The 15,986-nt window shown below is 46.0% G+C and overlaps 1 long non-coding RNA gene across 1 annotated transcript; it reads left to right on the top strand.

Moving 5' to 3' along the window:
• The first annotated feature begins 4,946 nt into the window (after nucleotides 1-4,946).
• On the top strand, nucleotides 4,947-11,440 carry LOC148110141 (uncharacterized). Its single transcript, XR_015724331.1, has 3 exons — nucleotides 4,947-5,024; nucleotides 9,398-9,693; nucleotides 11,293-11,440. It is a non-coding gene; the product is annotated as an uncharacterized LOC148110141 (long non-coding RNA).
• The last annotated feature ends 4,546 nt before the right edge of the window (nucleotides 11,441-15,986 follow it).

The raw sequence follows: 15,986 nt of genomic DNA, 5'->3' as shown, positions 1-15,986 counted from the left end.
CTGCAAACTTCCATTAGACTCTCCTGGGGGGGAGGGCGGTGGGGGGACGGACATTAAGGAGGGCGCGTGATGTAATGAGCACTGGGTATTATACGCAACTGATGAATCGCGAAACTACCTCTGAAACGAGTAATACACTATATGTTAATTAATGGAATTTAAATAAATAATAAATAAAAGTTTAGAAATTGCAAAAAAAAAAAAAAAGAAAAAGAAAAGAAAAAGAAAAAAAAAAGAAAAAGAAAAATCCCAATCCCCTGTAGTGAAGGCTAAAGGGAAGAGTTCCGGGATTTCTGGATGCTCATTTGCATGTTTAATTCACATTACAGTTGCAGGGGATGTCCTATCAGCAGGGAACACTGGGGACCAAGCAAGCATGTCCTAGTAGGGGTGTGGAGAGGAAGAACGTCCTAGTGTGAGTCTGTGTGGAAATCTGTTAAGAGCTCCATTATGAGGACTCCTCAGGTAGCCTCCTCAGAAGATTTTCCAACAGACAAGTATTTCCAACCGGGGTCTCAGGGCTGGCTCCCGGATGACACTGCTTTGGCCTGGGGAATCCTGACCCAAGTGTCTTCATGGAACAAGAAGCTGCTATGCCTTTGGATGAGAAGACTCGTTTGTGGAGCAGGCAAGAGAGAGAGAGAGCAGATATCCAGTGTCTCCTACCTCCTGAAAACAGCCCTGGGTCTTTCTGTATTTGTCCCCTTCTGACACTAGTAGCGTTTCTTCTTTACACCCTTGCCTGAACTGGCCCGTGTGGCTGAAAGTTCAGCCCCTTTCCTTCCCCCATTCTGAAGGATCCTTGCTTTCCTGTGGCAACTGTCCACCTTCCTTTATCATTCATTACTTTCCTAGTGACTCACTGTCCAGCCCCTGTGAAACGGTGCACCCCTCCCGCCGGTGCTCCCCGCTCTCTGTGAGCACTGTGACTAGAGACGAGACATGATGTTTTCCTGCATTTGGAGGAAACAGACTCCTTCGAGAAGCACTCAAGTTTCCAGGGACAAACAGGGAGGTGTAGGGAGAATATATACCAGGAAAAACACTTAAAAGATGTACACCTTTATGCTTAGTTCTGCTTACATTTTGTTATAAAAATACTTAGATAAACACAACTCATAGGAAGAGTATAATGAAGTCTCATGGTCTCTACACCCAGGTATTTCTCTTCTTGACATGGCACTGGGGTCGAACTTGAATGGTTTAAATTTTAGCTACTCATTTTTGGCACAAAAGAGGAGGTTGGAGTGGCAGAGATTTGCTGTTGAGAGCATAGGATTCCAGGGTACGTCTGATGATGCCTGTCAGTTCTGCTTATGGGATTGTGAGATTAAGCCAGCCGTGGATATCAACTTCAACTTCAAATGTGATAAGAAAAAAAAAAAAAAGACTGAAAACTGACCTAGGCATTATGGGACCAGGTCCTATCACTGAAACACATTCATCACCTACAAGCCAAGGGTCTTCAGAAGATTCTTAGTTGAGAGAGTGCTAGGCAAAACAACAGCCCCCCAACATTGTGGACGCCCAGTCCCCAAGCCTCCTGAATATATTACCTTACACGATACAAGAGACTTCGCAGATGGGATTAAGGTTGTAGACTTTGAGGTGGGGAGATGATCTCACATTATCTGGGGGGGGGGCGGCTATCTTAACTGCATGAGTCCTGAAAATGGAATAAGAAGGGAAAGGGGGGGTCAGAGAGATGGTAGCATAAGAAGGATCCATCACCCACTGCCAGCAGAAATGTAGGCAACTCCATAAGGACCAGAGAGATGCCTGCTGGGGCTAAGGGTGGCCCCAGCTAACAGCCAGCAAGGAAACTGGAACCTCAGTCCTATAACCACACATTCCTGGATTTTGTCCCCAACCTCAGTGAGCAGGGAAACGGATTCTCCCCTGGAGCCTGCAGGAAGTCATGCCGCCCTGCCCACCACGTATTTTTATCTGGTGAATCCAGGGTTGAACTCCTGACCTACAGAGCTGTAAGAAAACAAGTGTGTGCTGCTCAAGCCAGTAAGTTTGCCTTGATTTGTTTTGGCAGTGACTGACAACGAATAGAAACATCTAGGTGGTCTAAGTTAGGACCAATGAAACTCTCTATAGACCAGAGCTACAGCGGCCACATCCGTGAGGGACGCTGGCCACCTCCACGGCTGGCCTCTGTGAGAGGAGAACACAGCCAAATTTGGTCGGGGCAGATTGCCCAAGGAAACTGGCTCCAAGATTTGCCACTCCCGAATACACAGCTGTTTCACAATATGTCACCTTCTGGACGCAAATTTTTAATATTCTGTTTCATCACTTAATTTAATGTTCTGTTAATACTTTGAACCACAAAACCAATTGTCACATGCACACAGTTGTTTTAAAACTAATCCTACATGGACAGATGCCACTGAATTATTTGGTCATTGACTTTCAGTGCCGATGACCCCAATGGCCTTGCACTGCCCACCTGTCTGTCCTTTCCATGAGCCGCAGTCAGAAAAATAACTTCATGATCTGAAATGGTAGCTATTGTTAGAAGAATCTCTAAGGAAGGTAGTGAGTGAAAAATAGTCAAAACATCCAAACCCTGAAAGGGCACATATGGTTATGTTTGAACAAATCCCAAAGTTTGGTGATTTTCCACAGGGCTCTCCTGAGGGGCCGTGGGCAGGTCTAAAAAGTGGGCAGGGCCACCGAAAACACTCAGTTAAAATACAGGGAAAAGGTGGACAACTGATGTCAAGATAGATATTCAGCCAAATTATTGAGCAAGAGATTTGCTTTCAATGCCTTCCTCTCCCTTCTTTGAACCTTCTGGTTCTCTCTCAAGGTTTCTCCAGGATCTTATTTATGGTCCCACATCCCACCCACTGCTGCCCAGGCTTCCGTGTCCATTGCAGCAAAAACCCAAGAGCTCCATGCTCCGGATGTCCCTCTAGCTCTCCTTCAACCATCTGCTTGTTGACATTTCACAGCCTGCGTCCCTTCCTCAAATTTTCACTAGATGTTTCTCAAAGAAATTTGAGAAAGTCATCTCTGCCAAGGTGTAATGAAAGGGAATGGTTTTATGTGCTATCTCCTTCAGGTGATGTAGTTTTTTAAAAATTTATTTTACTTGCAGTGTAGTTAACATAAGCTGATATAATTTTTTTAAAGAGAAGCTTCCTAAAAATATTATGTCTTTATCCAAAGTAATGAAATCTGTGTGGTGGGATTTCAGACAGAATGTTGGGATGGAAGTCAAGAAGGCTTGCGGGGGTGGGGGGGGGTGTGCCTGGGTAGCGCAGTCGTTAAGCGTCTGCCTTCGGCTCAGGGCGTGATCCCGGTGTTCTGGGATCAAGTCCCACATCGGGCTCCTCCGCTGGGAGCCTGCTTCTTCCCCTCCCACTCCCCTGCTGTGTTCCCTCTCTCGCTGGCTGTCTCTCTGTCACATAAATAAATAAAATCTAAAAAAAAAAAAAAAAAAAAGGCGGCTTGGCGGGAGGAGGGGGGGGTAGTGCTCTCCTTGACCATAAGTGTCCCCCCTCATACCACGAAGACCTCTGCTAACTGCACATCTCAGTAGGGGCATCTCTGAGATATCCATATATTGCTTGTGTTAAGAGGAGGCTAACTGAGGTACTAGAGCCAAAACATGATGGCTGAAATAATGCCAAAGTTTATTTCTTGCTTTAAAAGAAGTGGGGGAGGTCTCCCTTCTTCACGAAATCACTCAGGGCCCCAGGCTGATGAAGTCTGCAATTTTCAGCGTGGGCCACTCAAAAGTTGCCCTGGGACAGCCACTCCTGTCCACCCAGTCACAAGGAGAAAATAGCATGGAGTTAGCTATTTGCCACTTTTGCAGGATCAGACCTGGAAGGAAAGGTTCACCTTTCCGCTCACATCCACAGGGTGGAACCAAGTGCAAGGGAGGCTGGGCCTTGCGCTCGCTGTGGCAGCAGGAACGCGAGGTAGGCAGACACCTAGAGGAAGTAGTCTCTGCCATGCTGCTCTAATATAAATCTATTTCTGGCTTCTTGTGAGGGACCACTTTTCCTTTGTGGAAAATGGACAATATTTGGCCACAAACCCAGGAAAACAAGGCATTGTTCTTTGCCATCGAGGCAGATACGTTTGGCAAAATAGGCCAAAGTTTAAAAAACTTCAGTCGGGAGTGCCTGGCTGCCTCAGTCGGTAAAGCATGCGACTCTGCATCTTGGGGTTGCGAGTTCAAGCCCCACGTTGGGCAGGGAGCCTGCTTAATTTAAAAAATAAGTAAATAAAAAATTTCGGTCATAGGCACATGTCAGGAACACTAGCAGCATCATTTAACATTGGAAGGAAATTCTTTTTGCTTATTGTTTGAAGAGACTCTTTAAGGGGCATTTTTAATATACAAAGCTTAGCTCTGGCTTTGGTCTCACACAGGTGGTTGCCACAAAGAAGAGAGAAACAGTTTTGTGAAGGCATGGGGATGGGAATGGCCACCGTTACAGCGGACAGAGCTCCAACTTTGGGGAATTCTTATTATATTTCGTCCTCCAGGGCCAGCGCTGGAGGAAAACGAAATTGAAGTTTCGGTCCAGGGGGACCCCCACTTATATGAGGAGGGACTGACACCATAGCAACATGTCCACAGGACAGAGGGAGGTGAGAGACAAGAAGTAGGGGACTCCGTACGCTGGGTTGGGAGACGGTTGCGGGATGTGGGAGCAGTGATCCCTGTCACTAGGGTGTAAAGATTCCTTGCACGCATTGCCATTCTTATTGTGTATCCTCGGGCCTTCACGCTACCTTATTGTTGGCAGCTGGGGTGGAGGCTCGATCTGTAAACTAAGAGGGAAGCCGAGGTCTGCACCGGGACACAGAGCAAGGGAACTCTGGAGCCTGCACGGAGCATGCGCAGCAGCAGTTACGCGCATGCGCCAGGACAGGTGCGGCTCTCCACTCAGCCTCAGTATCGTCTGCTGGAAGGACGGCGATTCCTGACGTCATCTATTGAGGACTCAGATCTTGGTTAATTTGGCCTGCAAAGGAGTACGCAACCCTGAAAGGTCAGAGAACGTGGGTAGAGGATTAAACACCCTCCAAGGAAACGTCCGTGAGCAACCCCAGACCTCGTGTCGTGGTGCCAAATGGTGGCGGACAGGCTCTGAGTCCTGCAGCCAAAGCAGACAGGGGAGGTGACGTGTTTAGGAAGACCTCATAGCAGAGGGACGCCGCAGCTGGCCCTGAGGGAATGACTAGGTAGAGGCGGCGGGGGCACTGAAGCACACCCCAGGAAAGGAACCGCAGGAACCGTGGGCCGCCCTAAGAATTGCCGAGCTCCATATGTTTTGTTTGCATTCAAACTGGCTTTGTTTTTCCTTGTTAGACCTCGGGGTTTGGCCACAGGATTTCCTGATAACTTGATAAGGCAAAGGACTTTGCCTTCATCTGGTGTGTTTTCTGGACCACAGCTTCCTAACCAGTGTGCCCATTATTGGTCTGCTAACTAACACATTAATCCCTTTGTCCCCCCAGGCTGTCTGCCTGGTGGGGGTCACCTCTGGCTGTGAGCAGCTTTGGGGGTTAAAGCTAGTGTGTGGGACCCCTATCAGCATTTCCTAGATATCCTGTAAAGTGAAACATGCTGGGGAGATCTGCAGCCTGTGTGCTGGTAAATGACGTTAACCATGATGGAGACAAGTTTTAGTTACTTGCCCTGGTTAAAGTCGCTATTTTTCTTCTTTTTTTTAAACATGTTTCCTTCCCAGCTTCTATCACCAATGTGGAATTTTAAAAAAATATTTATTTGTCAGAGAGACAAACAGGCAGAAGGAGAACCAGGCTTCCTGCTGAGCAAGGAGCCTGATGCGGGACTCAATCCCAGGACCCTGGGGTCATGACCTGAGCAGAAGGCAGATGCTTAACTGACTGAGCCACCCAGGCATCCGAACCAATGTGGAGTTTTCTAGAGAGGGTCAGGAACCCAGAGTCAGCAAGTGACAAAGCAATTCCATATACCTTTTAGCAATGAGGGAAAATCCCTGGTGCCATCGGGGAAGGCTCCCCTCGGGTCCAAGAGCAGGTGTGCTGCGTGTGGAGGTTTTGGGGAAAGCGACATGCACAGCAAGTCAGAGGAACAGGGGAAGCAGGGTAAAGCGTGCGTGTGGGATTCAAGTGCGAGGGACAAGAGGGGCCCTGACAAAGATGCCTTTACTCTTCCAAGCCCTCAGCTTGTGGTAGGTGCTAAAGCAAGTTGGATGAGTTGTAAGACTTGCCTGTTTTAATTCAGGTGGACGTTGGACAAGAAGAAGGGGGAGACACGTGGAGTCAGTGAACATCAAGGTTAGGTGGGCTGTAGATGTACCTTTCCCATTTTGTTCCCACATTTGTCTCGTGCTTGTCATTCCCGCGCAGTATCCCTGTCTCTGTCCCATCTGCGTCCCCAAGCCAGCTCCGTCGCACGGCTCCACCAGTAAGCACTCTGGCCAGGAGAGGGCAGCATTTGGAAGCAGTGATCGTAGAAATCCTGACGGTGTGGTACAGGCTTGGCCAGGCCGGCGGGCTTCTTGGTTCTTGCTTACTCTAGCAGCAAACCTATAAAACGGACGTGAATTTACTGCTGAAGTCATATCGAGTAACTCCTTTATCTCGTCCCTTTGCCAACTTTTCAAAGATATCGTAAATATTTAGGGTATAAATATCAACTTGGCTTCACAACAGGCCACGTCTTGGCTGGTTCTCTGACAAAACTTACACAGAATATAGAATGCAAATAGCCAGATCTGCTGAGTGATTCCGGCAGTACGGGCGCTTTGCTTAAACTGGGCCTGCTCTTATGCAGTTGGCAAGTTGACTTTGTATTCTTCCCGGTTTTTTGTTTTGTTTTCAAAACGCACACATCGTGGATCAGCTTTCTCAATACCTACTTTTGGGGCATCTACTCGGTGTCCTGTGCTGGCTGGACAAAGGGGAGGGTACACATATGAGTACAAGGAGAGGTAACAGGTGATATGGATGGATGGCATGGGTTTGAAAGAAACGGGAGTTTTGAAAAAGGAAGAGAAAGTTCTAAAAGGGAAAGCAGGTGGGAATAAAGAGAATGCTTGCCCCATCCCCAGGCACCTTAGTGTGTAGGGTATGGGAATCTGGCAATGTCCTCAGGGGGCAGCCAAAAATGAGTTAGGGTACGAAGAAGAAGTCTTTTCAACATTGAGAGAAGAAATTGAGGGGATGCCTGGGTGGCTCAGTTGGCTAAGCATCTGCCTTTGGCTCCGGTCATGATCCCAGAGTCCTGGGATCGACATCAGGCTCCTTGCTCAGCAGGGAGCCTGCTTCTCCCTCTGCCTGCCTCTCCCCCTGCTTGTGCTCCTACTCTCTTTCTCTCTCTGACAAATAAATAAATAAAATCTTTTAAAAAATAGAGAAGAAATTGAGGTTACATTCTGCTGATAACAAGAGGCAATAAAGAAAGGGTTTGGGGACGAGCACATTGTTACCATTATAAAATTCCTACTCATTTTTGGACCTGGGGCCCCACCTTTTCATTTTGCACTAGATTCTGCAAATTATGTATGGGAATCATGGATATGTGCAAGTTTGGGGAAAGCAGGACTAGGGAATAGCCAGATCTGTCCATGGATAAGAGTCTCCATGAGGCCCTGGAAAGCTTGAATTTCTGGATAAAGTGTGTCATGTAAATGGATATAATTGCCAACAAGATGAGTACTGATGGTCTTTTAGGGAATGACTGTTTCCACTTCGAATTAAGGAGGGGTACGTGGAGGGAGGCAGTGTTCAAGACCACTTACTGTTGTGTGGGTCAGGAAAAGGTGGGTCTGACCCGGAGCGCATGGGGCCCCGCTTAGGTTTAGGGGTACTTGGAGCTCAGTCCTTTCCTTTCTGCACCGTAGTATAAAGTGTGGTGGGAGATTAAAGGGAGCTTTGTGGGCCTTCCTTAAATCCCAGGGTAGGCAACACTGCATCTGGAAGAGAGACATCTTTTCAGGAAGCAGTTGAACATCTGAATGTGGTCAAGTATGTTAGACTTACGCTTTCTGAGTATGATGTCAAGCTTAAAAGCCCTTTCCACTCCCCCTGCCCCAAGACTACACAGACTCTTAAATTTCTTCTTCGTCTTTTTTTAAAGTAGGCACCATGCCCAACTCGGGGCTTGAGCTCCCCTGAGATCCAGAGTCACATGCTCCAGCGACTGAGCCCGCCAGGCGCCCTGACTCTTCGGTTTCTTCTAACAATATTTAGTTTTTTCATTTGGCCCTTGAATCCCCTGCAATTTCATGATTCTATGGTATATAGTAGGGCTCTAACTTTTTCCTTCAAGGAAGCATTCCAGTATCATTTGTTATCTGATCTCATCTATAAATGTGACCATTTTTGATGTACCATTCTGCTTTACTGATCACTTTGCTATCTCTGCAACATTATCACGCTGATTACAAACTGTATCTTTCCAGTATATTCTGATGTCATCTGGCAAAGACCTCCTTCTTTTCCGCAGTTTTGCCAGGTCTCTTCACTTTCTTCTTCTAGATGAATTCTAGAATCAAGCATGTCAAATCACACAAATAACTTTGCTAGGATATTACTTTGTACTGAATCAAATTGAAAACATTCCTTCAGGAAGAATCCCCATTTTTACTATAAAGACTCTTGCCCAGAAACACAGTATGCAATTTATGTTTAAAATCACAAATCCTCAACCCTGAGTTCCATTTACCTACCCATGCTAATTTGTTTGTTTTTACCAGTAACAATCCTTTTGCCCATTTTCTGCTTTCTGTGGAACCCTGACATCTTTTTTTCACAGCCATGTGTTTTCACATAACTGAGGGGCGGAGAATACAAAACAAATTAAGAGTTTGAAGCCAATAAAAACTTCATACTTAGAAATTTTCTAACTACTACGAGACTTTGTTCATTTCTTAAATCTCTGTCGTTACATTAAATTGTTTATTCTCTTAAGCGTTGTGGAAAAGATTTGGAACGTTTTGCCTTAGAGCCTGAGGATATCCATATCAACAATCCCTCTATAATCAGATAGTTAAAATATAAAGCCAGGTGAAATTAAATGCCAAACTTTGCAAATGAATATACAGCTTGGAAAAACACTCACTGTACATAGTTCACTATATTTTTCAGAAAAACCAAAACCTTCCACATACCCGTCTCATACAATGAGGATATTCAGAAAGAAGCAGATCATTTTTATTCAGCCAGTCGCTTATTCCACTGTCCAAAGCTAATCAAGGCATGTGATTAATAATAGTCCCTTAAAATTGCATCGTGGGAAGTGTTTTCACTTAGGTTTAATGAAAAACACTTGGAAGCAATTGAGCGCTGTGGAGAAGTGGTTAGTGATTATCCTTGTTTATGAATTAGCATGATGCGGAAGGCTCAAGTTTTTATCTCTTTTGCATAACAGTATTCCATCAACACAGAAACAGAAAGATTGACAAACGTCAGAGGGCATCTCGCCTGTGAAAGGAGCCAAAAGCCTGCGATTCGGAGTTAGAGATGGAGGACCGCATGAGAGGATGGAAACATGGAGCCCAGCAGGGGGCAGTAGAAGCTCTTCTCTCCCCTCCGTGGGCAGGCATTTCCAGTTAATCCAGCTTCTGAGCCCATCATTAAGACAAGCCTCATTTCAGTCATCTATGTTCTCCTCGTTGTCGTGGAAACGAAGATAGGCGGCATCAGGGTGGAATAGGAGGAATAAAGGTTTGTACATAAAATCCCAACCCTTGAGAAGGACTTTGCTTTCCAAATCAGGGAGACTCCTATTCATAAAGAACATGTATGTTTCAATAGCCTCTGGACATGTCATTGTGAGGATCTTTTCTTTCTTTTTTAGTTGGAAAGGGACAATAAAACTTTAATCAGCAATAGTTTTCAGTTTAATAGCAAGGCTCTTGGCCGACTTGTATGGCTTATTAGTTCAAAGGGAGCGCGTTGAAATGTTTGAACTACTAATGACGGTTAGAAAAAGCACAAATTTAAAAATCCCAAGTGTTCCCATGCAGAGCCCGGAGGGAACCGCGATGTCACTCGCAAGAAGGATTAGAAAGAGGGAAACCTCTGGAGGAGGTTGGATTAATATTTCCAAGGCACAGGAAAGTAAAGGAAGAGATTATTCTCTAGGACGTTTCTCAAAGATCTGTCCTGAAAGGAGAAAAGCCTTTCTTTTACAGTCCTTATTGTATTTTTAAAGTATAGTTGGTGGAAACAACATAGACTTTGGAGCTTACAGGGTGAACTGAGAGCCCACGTGCACCAATTACTACTGCCTATGAGATTTTGGGTAAATTACTCCTCTTCTTCGTGCCAAGGTTTTCTTTTTTAATCTGTAAAAGAGAATTAATATTAGTGTTTACTTCATAGGGTTGTGAGTAATCAGTATGAAGCACTGTGATATTGTGATTTATAATAAGAAATACATATTTGGCCTTTGTCTGTGTTTCTGACACAGAGATCTTAAAACCTTTGGAATTTCCCAAAGGGAAACGGGGCCTTACAGGTGTCTCTTGTTATGTTAATGAGGTGCTTTTGGAAGCACTTAAGGAAGAGGGCTATTGCCCTGCCCGGAGAACCAACCAGGTGATTCGAGGGTTGGAACTATCAGTCCCACCCCGAGGCCTTCTGGGACAGAGAGGGGCTGGAGCTGGAGCTGGAGGCCAATGGCCAACGATTTCATCAGTCCTGTTTGTGTAACGAAGTTTCTGTGAAAACCCAAAAAGACCAGTCCTGAGCAGTTGCTGGTTAGTGAGCACAGGACAGTTTGGGGAGAGTGCTGCACCTGTCCAGGGCACGGCAGCTTGGAGCCCCTTCCCCATACCTTGCCCTGTGCATTTCTTCCATGTGGCCCTTCCTGAGTTCTGTCCTTTTATAAACAACCAGTAATCTGGTTAAAGACTTCTCTGAGTTCTGTGAGCTGCTCTAGCGAAGGTGTCTGGTTCACCGGGAGGTCTTTGGAACTTCCAGTGGAGAGCCAGTCGTTCCGAAGCACAGGTGACCCTCTGGCCTTGGCAATGGGCATCTCAGTCAGTGGGGAGCAGGCGTTCTTTTCGAACGGAGCCCTTTACCTGAGGGAGCTGGGTAGATAATGTCAGAATTGACTGGAATTGTAGAACACCGAGCTGGTGTCTAAGAACGGTTGGTGGTGTCGAAACCACCCCCACCCCCCTCTCCCCCCACTCCAGGGGAATTGGGTGCAGAACATTTAAGCTCTTAGAACTTACAGAAGTACTGAACAGACATTGACTATTGTGACAGAGACAATTCGTGCTCGATACCAATTTGTTTGTTCACTACGTTTCCCAGCCTCCTCTGCATTTATTTTAAGGCCATGTGCCTCACTGCAGCCCATGAACAGGAGCAGCAGGACTGAAGCAGTTAGGAGCCAGTGTGCTTTCAAGGTCCCTTTCCTGAGAAAGAAAACGTGGAGGCTACATGTTCCCGATGGCATCGCTCCAAGATGGGGGAGAGCCACCCAACCCCCATGAAGGTATGATGAGGTTGAGAGTTGTTGGGTTATGCCCCTGAGATTTCAAGGTTAACTTAAAACCACAACGTAAGGAAGACATGAGATTTGACTGTTAGAGTTCTGTATAATTATTGCTCATTCTAGATAATGACTAAGATGTTGTGGTAGAATAAGTAGACTGATTTTTCAGTTCTTAATAAACAGAACGCAATCTTCTTGAGAGTAAGGCCTTTTCATAATTACCCTTGAAACCCCAGTACCTAGACTAATGCTTGGCTAAAAAAGTGCTATATACATATTTCGTGTGCGTGTGAAGACACTGTGCATTTTCCACATGCCCAGCACTCTTAATACGTTGTGTAATACACGAGAAATCAAAACCAGGTCATTGCCCTCAAGGAACATAGAATCCAAATGGGGAGACAAATAGACTTTCTCTTCCCTTACTGTTCCCACCCCCCAGGTGCACAAACCAATGACATTGCTGCTTCAACTGAGACACCATATTTAAATGCTAATTTATGCCACAGACTGAAGATAGGCAGATAACAGAGCACTAGCCAGGGCAACAAAAAGCAGGGACCTGAAGAGATAATACCTCAATAGGTTAAAGAAACAGAGGGACCTGGATTAGAGAACCAGGTTAATGAAATAGCTGGAGGCAAGACGCAGGATTCTGGACCCGAGACTACACCTGCTAATGTGGCAGGACCAGACCGGAAGAATAATACATGTTGGAGATGGGGGAGAAGGAAAATAGATGCTGGAAGCCATGGTAGACCACCCAGAGCCCTGCTTTAAGACCAAAACAACCGTTCCCCAGCCACTTGGATGGTTGTTTGCTGAATCTCTCAGCTGAGATCCCTCCAGAAATTGCTTTCAGCTGAAGGGAGCCCTCTGGGCCAAGGTTTCAACCTTTCTCCTGGGACAGCCCATATCCAGTGATTGATGGAATTTAAGATACAAGGGCTGGGCCTCTTGCCTCCATGAAGAGGCCATTCTGCGGGGCCATTCCATCTCCGTGCATCCCATGGGATTGTCAGAGGCCTCTGTTGTGACCGTATCATGGCCTGATGTTTCTCGCTGCTTCCCTCATCCGGCTTCCCTCACTTCCCCCAAAGATAAGAATTCCCAAAGGAGGCCCAGTGCTTCCTGCATGCAAATCTCCACCTCAGAAGCTTCTCTGCAACAGATAGTGCGGGTGACACAAATGTACAGAGGGTCCCACAAGCCAGGAGGAGCTTAAATTTGTTGCAGGAGGAAAAAAGAGTCACTGACGAACTCTGAGAAAGAGGATGAGAGCCTAGGAAGGATGTGGCCTGGTAACGAAGGGTAGTTGGAGGCAAAGATCACTTTCAAGAATTCTGCTGAACCATCTATGGAGCCCTCCAATGCGCTTCCACCGTCTAGACCCCAGAGCACGGGCTGGAACGTGTCTAGTATTTTGAAGTCCACTTAGGACTCTGAGCCACAAGTCTAATGAAAATAAGGGAGTGAAATTCCTTCCTTGGCTCCATTTCCAACAGGATCATTTGACTGGAGAGGAGTTGGAGGAGTAGCCAGAGTTAAATGAGAATTCGAGGTTTCTTGAAGAAAAATCTCACCATTTTGTGACCTTTCACAACGTAGAACTGGGATTCTGAGAAGGAGCCATGAAAAGCAAGCCTGCATCCTTATACGGGGAGCTGGCGAGAGCAGTCTCCTTGCTCCCAGTCAGGTCTTAGTGTTTGGTGATGGCATTGACCGTAGAATTAAAAACCAGCTGATAGTAGTAGTCTGTCAGGAGACACACACACACACACACACACATGTGCACACACGCGTGCACAAACCAGGGCAGATAGCCAAGAGTAGCTGAGTAGACATAAGCTATGAAAAACATTTACCAGTTAATATTGTTGATTGTTTGTGGTCACATTTTCAGACAACTTACGTAACATTTAGGAAATTGTCTCTACCCAAATAAGACCTTATTCTCTCTTCTCGACTTTCTTCTTAATTCTTAGCTCTTGCTTTAAAGATGGTTGCAAGACCCTGGGCAGGACCAGAACATCATGTCTTAGATCTGATTGCTCTGAGAATGATGTTCATTGGACAGAAACCCCAGGCAAATCGAATATATGTTATCGATGGGGTCTTAGAAAACGGCTATTTTGACTGGAGTACTTTCTGGGAGTGTTGACTGAATATTTAAATAAGATTTTGGGAAAAAGCTTAGCCTTCTAAAATGTTTTTATAATGGGGCCATTAGCTCCGGTGAGTTTGGCATGGTGTACTGGTGATCCCAGGCTGATGGAGCAGATGTTCTAAGGTGTGAATGTGGGAATTTATGTAGTCAAAGGAAAGAACAAAGAGGGGACATCCTTAAGACAGGATGTGTGCCATGAATGGTTTGACGCTAATGAGCCCAGTAGGGTGGGAATTGTCTGCCTCCTAAATTCATTCAGCAAGTCTTTCTGCAGCCCCTACCCAGTGCCAAGCTCTGCATGGGAGGGTGTTGGGCAATTTTAGAAAGAATTAGAACTGATGAGGCTTTTTGAATTCAAAAAGACGAGGGGAAAAGGCAAAAGAGCTAAAGGGTTTGGAGAGAGGGTTAAACTTGTCATTGGCAAATTAAGAGCGCTGAATGTGGCCGGAGTGGCCCCTGTGGGGACAGGTTGCCCAAAGCAGTTCCCTTGTAAGTCCCAGGCGTCAGCAGCTACATCACCAATCCTGTGACTTCCAGGAGCAGAGGCCTAGGTGGCCTCATGGAATGGTTAGAAGAGTCTACCCTGGAAGCAGGCTGCCACAGTCAACATCGAAGATGGACCACCACGACCCCAGGACTTTGCTAGGTTCCTCAGTTCTCTGTGCCTCAGGTCCGCATCTGTACAATGGGGTCAGTAGCAGCACCCGTTGTGACTGTTGATAGAAATTAATAAACTAATTTATGTAGAGTGTTCTGCACCATGCCTCGCATTCCTGCAAAATCTTTAAATAGAAGCACGTGTGCTAGGTGACAGTGGGCATACTGTGTACAGGGAGAGAGGTCCCTCAGGAAACGAAAGTGTACCTGCCCTTGACTTCCAAACGTCCTCCCTACGTTCTCCAGGGGATGAGACTGGAGAAAGCACCCAGGCCAGGAGCATAAGGAGCAAAGCTGGGATGCATTGTCTTTGGACTTCTTCATTTCCCCACAGCCGTCCATACAGACATGCCAATTCTCTTCCCGTAAGTTTGTAGGCTTATAGGACGTCTTAGCTTCTGATAGACTGCAGGTACCTTCTGGAGAGACTGAAGCAATTTTCTCAATTTTTGCTTGAGAAGGGTAATTCAGCTAAGTGCCGAGTCTGCATAAATCCTCTCTGACAGATGAAACAGTTTATAAATCCTCAAGAACTCTTTATTCCGCTGGAAAAACCCTTTCCACTATCTGTGCGCCCCGAGAGCCTGTTGTATGGGAAGCCCTCACGCTCTAAAGAACAAAGGCAAGGGCTTGTCGCTTTCTTTATTTAAAAAACAAAAACAAAAACAAAAAAACATGTGTAATTGTCTTGCAAGCCTAAGGTTCCCTCTGACTCAAATTTCCCCAGTTCTGTCCACTTGGAGCATAAGGGCATTAGCACGAGCAGGAGTGAGCCAGATTCTCGGGATTGCCCTGTCAGCACTGCTGGGTCCTTGCTTGACAGGCGACAAATGGCTTTTCTTCTCTTCCTCTTTCACCCTCGCAACCCCCGACATGTCTGAACTCTTGCTCTTGGTCTTCTCTGGCCTTTGAGAAGAACAAAGCAGCCGCGAGTTAAGCAGAGGTAAAGTAGCCTTCAAAAGGGTTATTTCGGCTTGCGTGAGCTCCAAATAAGAATAAAGAGAAGGGATTTAACTTGCCCCCAAATGACCGTGTATTCTGACAGGGGAGAAGAACAGTGTATTTGGGGTTTTTCTCATCATTGTTTTTGGCATAATTCTGTAACTCCCATCGGACACACCAAAGCCAGGGGAGAGAAACTGTGTTCACCTCCTGCCCTCTCTTCGCTGGACACTTGGCTTTCTAACTCTTCACTCACCTTACTCCATCCTCCTGACGTTAATGTGTGTGAGTTATGGACAATACTTGGAGATACCTTTGTGTATTTCTTTGTACACATTTTTGTGTATCATTTATGTTAATGAAGTCCCTTCCAGAGGGGAAAACCTTCCAGAGACAGGGTGTTGGGAGACAATTCTCCATGAGTCTCTCAGGGTTCCATTTTGCAAAAAATACTGACTGTCTTTTCTTCTGGGCCATATTTCTAAGGATTTCTAGAGTGAGCAGTCTTGGACACTGTAATATCTGCCTCTAGAGCAAAGCCCAGACAGGCTCACTGCCCATTATCAAAGATCCAGGTTATCTGAATTCCGGTATAACCCACTGTGGCATAACCCACTGCGTGTTCAGGTGTGTTACGGCTTTCTTCACAGTGCCCCGTAGGACCTGGGGCTACCAGCATAGAAATGTTACTGCAATTTCTGTGGGTAATAAGCTGTTTTTGTCTCTGATCCAGGAGTCTTGTAT

Source organism: Ursus americanus, chromosome 5, assembly GCF_024610735.1.
Source record: "Ursus americanus isolate L20-20 chromosome 5, mUrsAme1.1.p, whole genome shotgun sequence".
Lineage (NCBI taxonomy): Eukaryota > Metazoa > Chordata > Mammalia > Carnivora > Ursidae > Ursus > Ursus americanus.
This window is presented reverse-complemented; position numbering and strand designations above follow the sequence as displayed.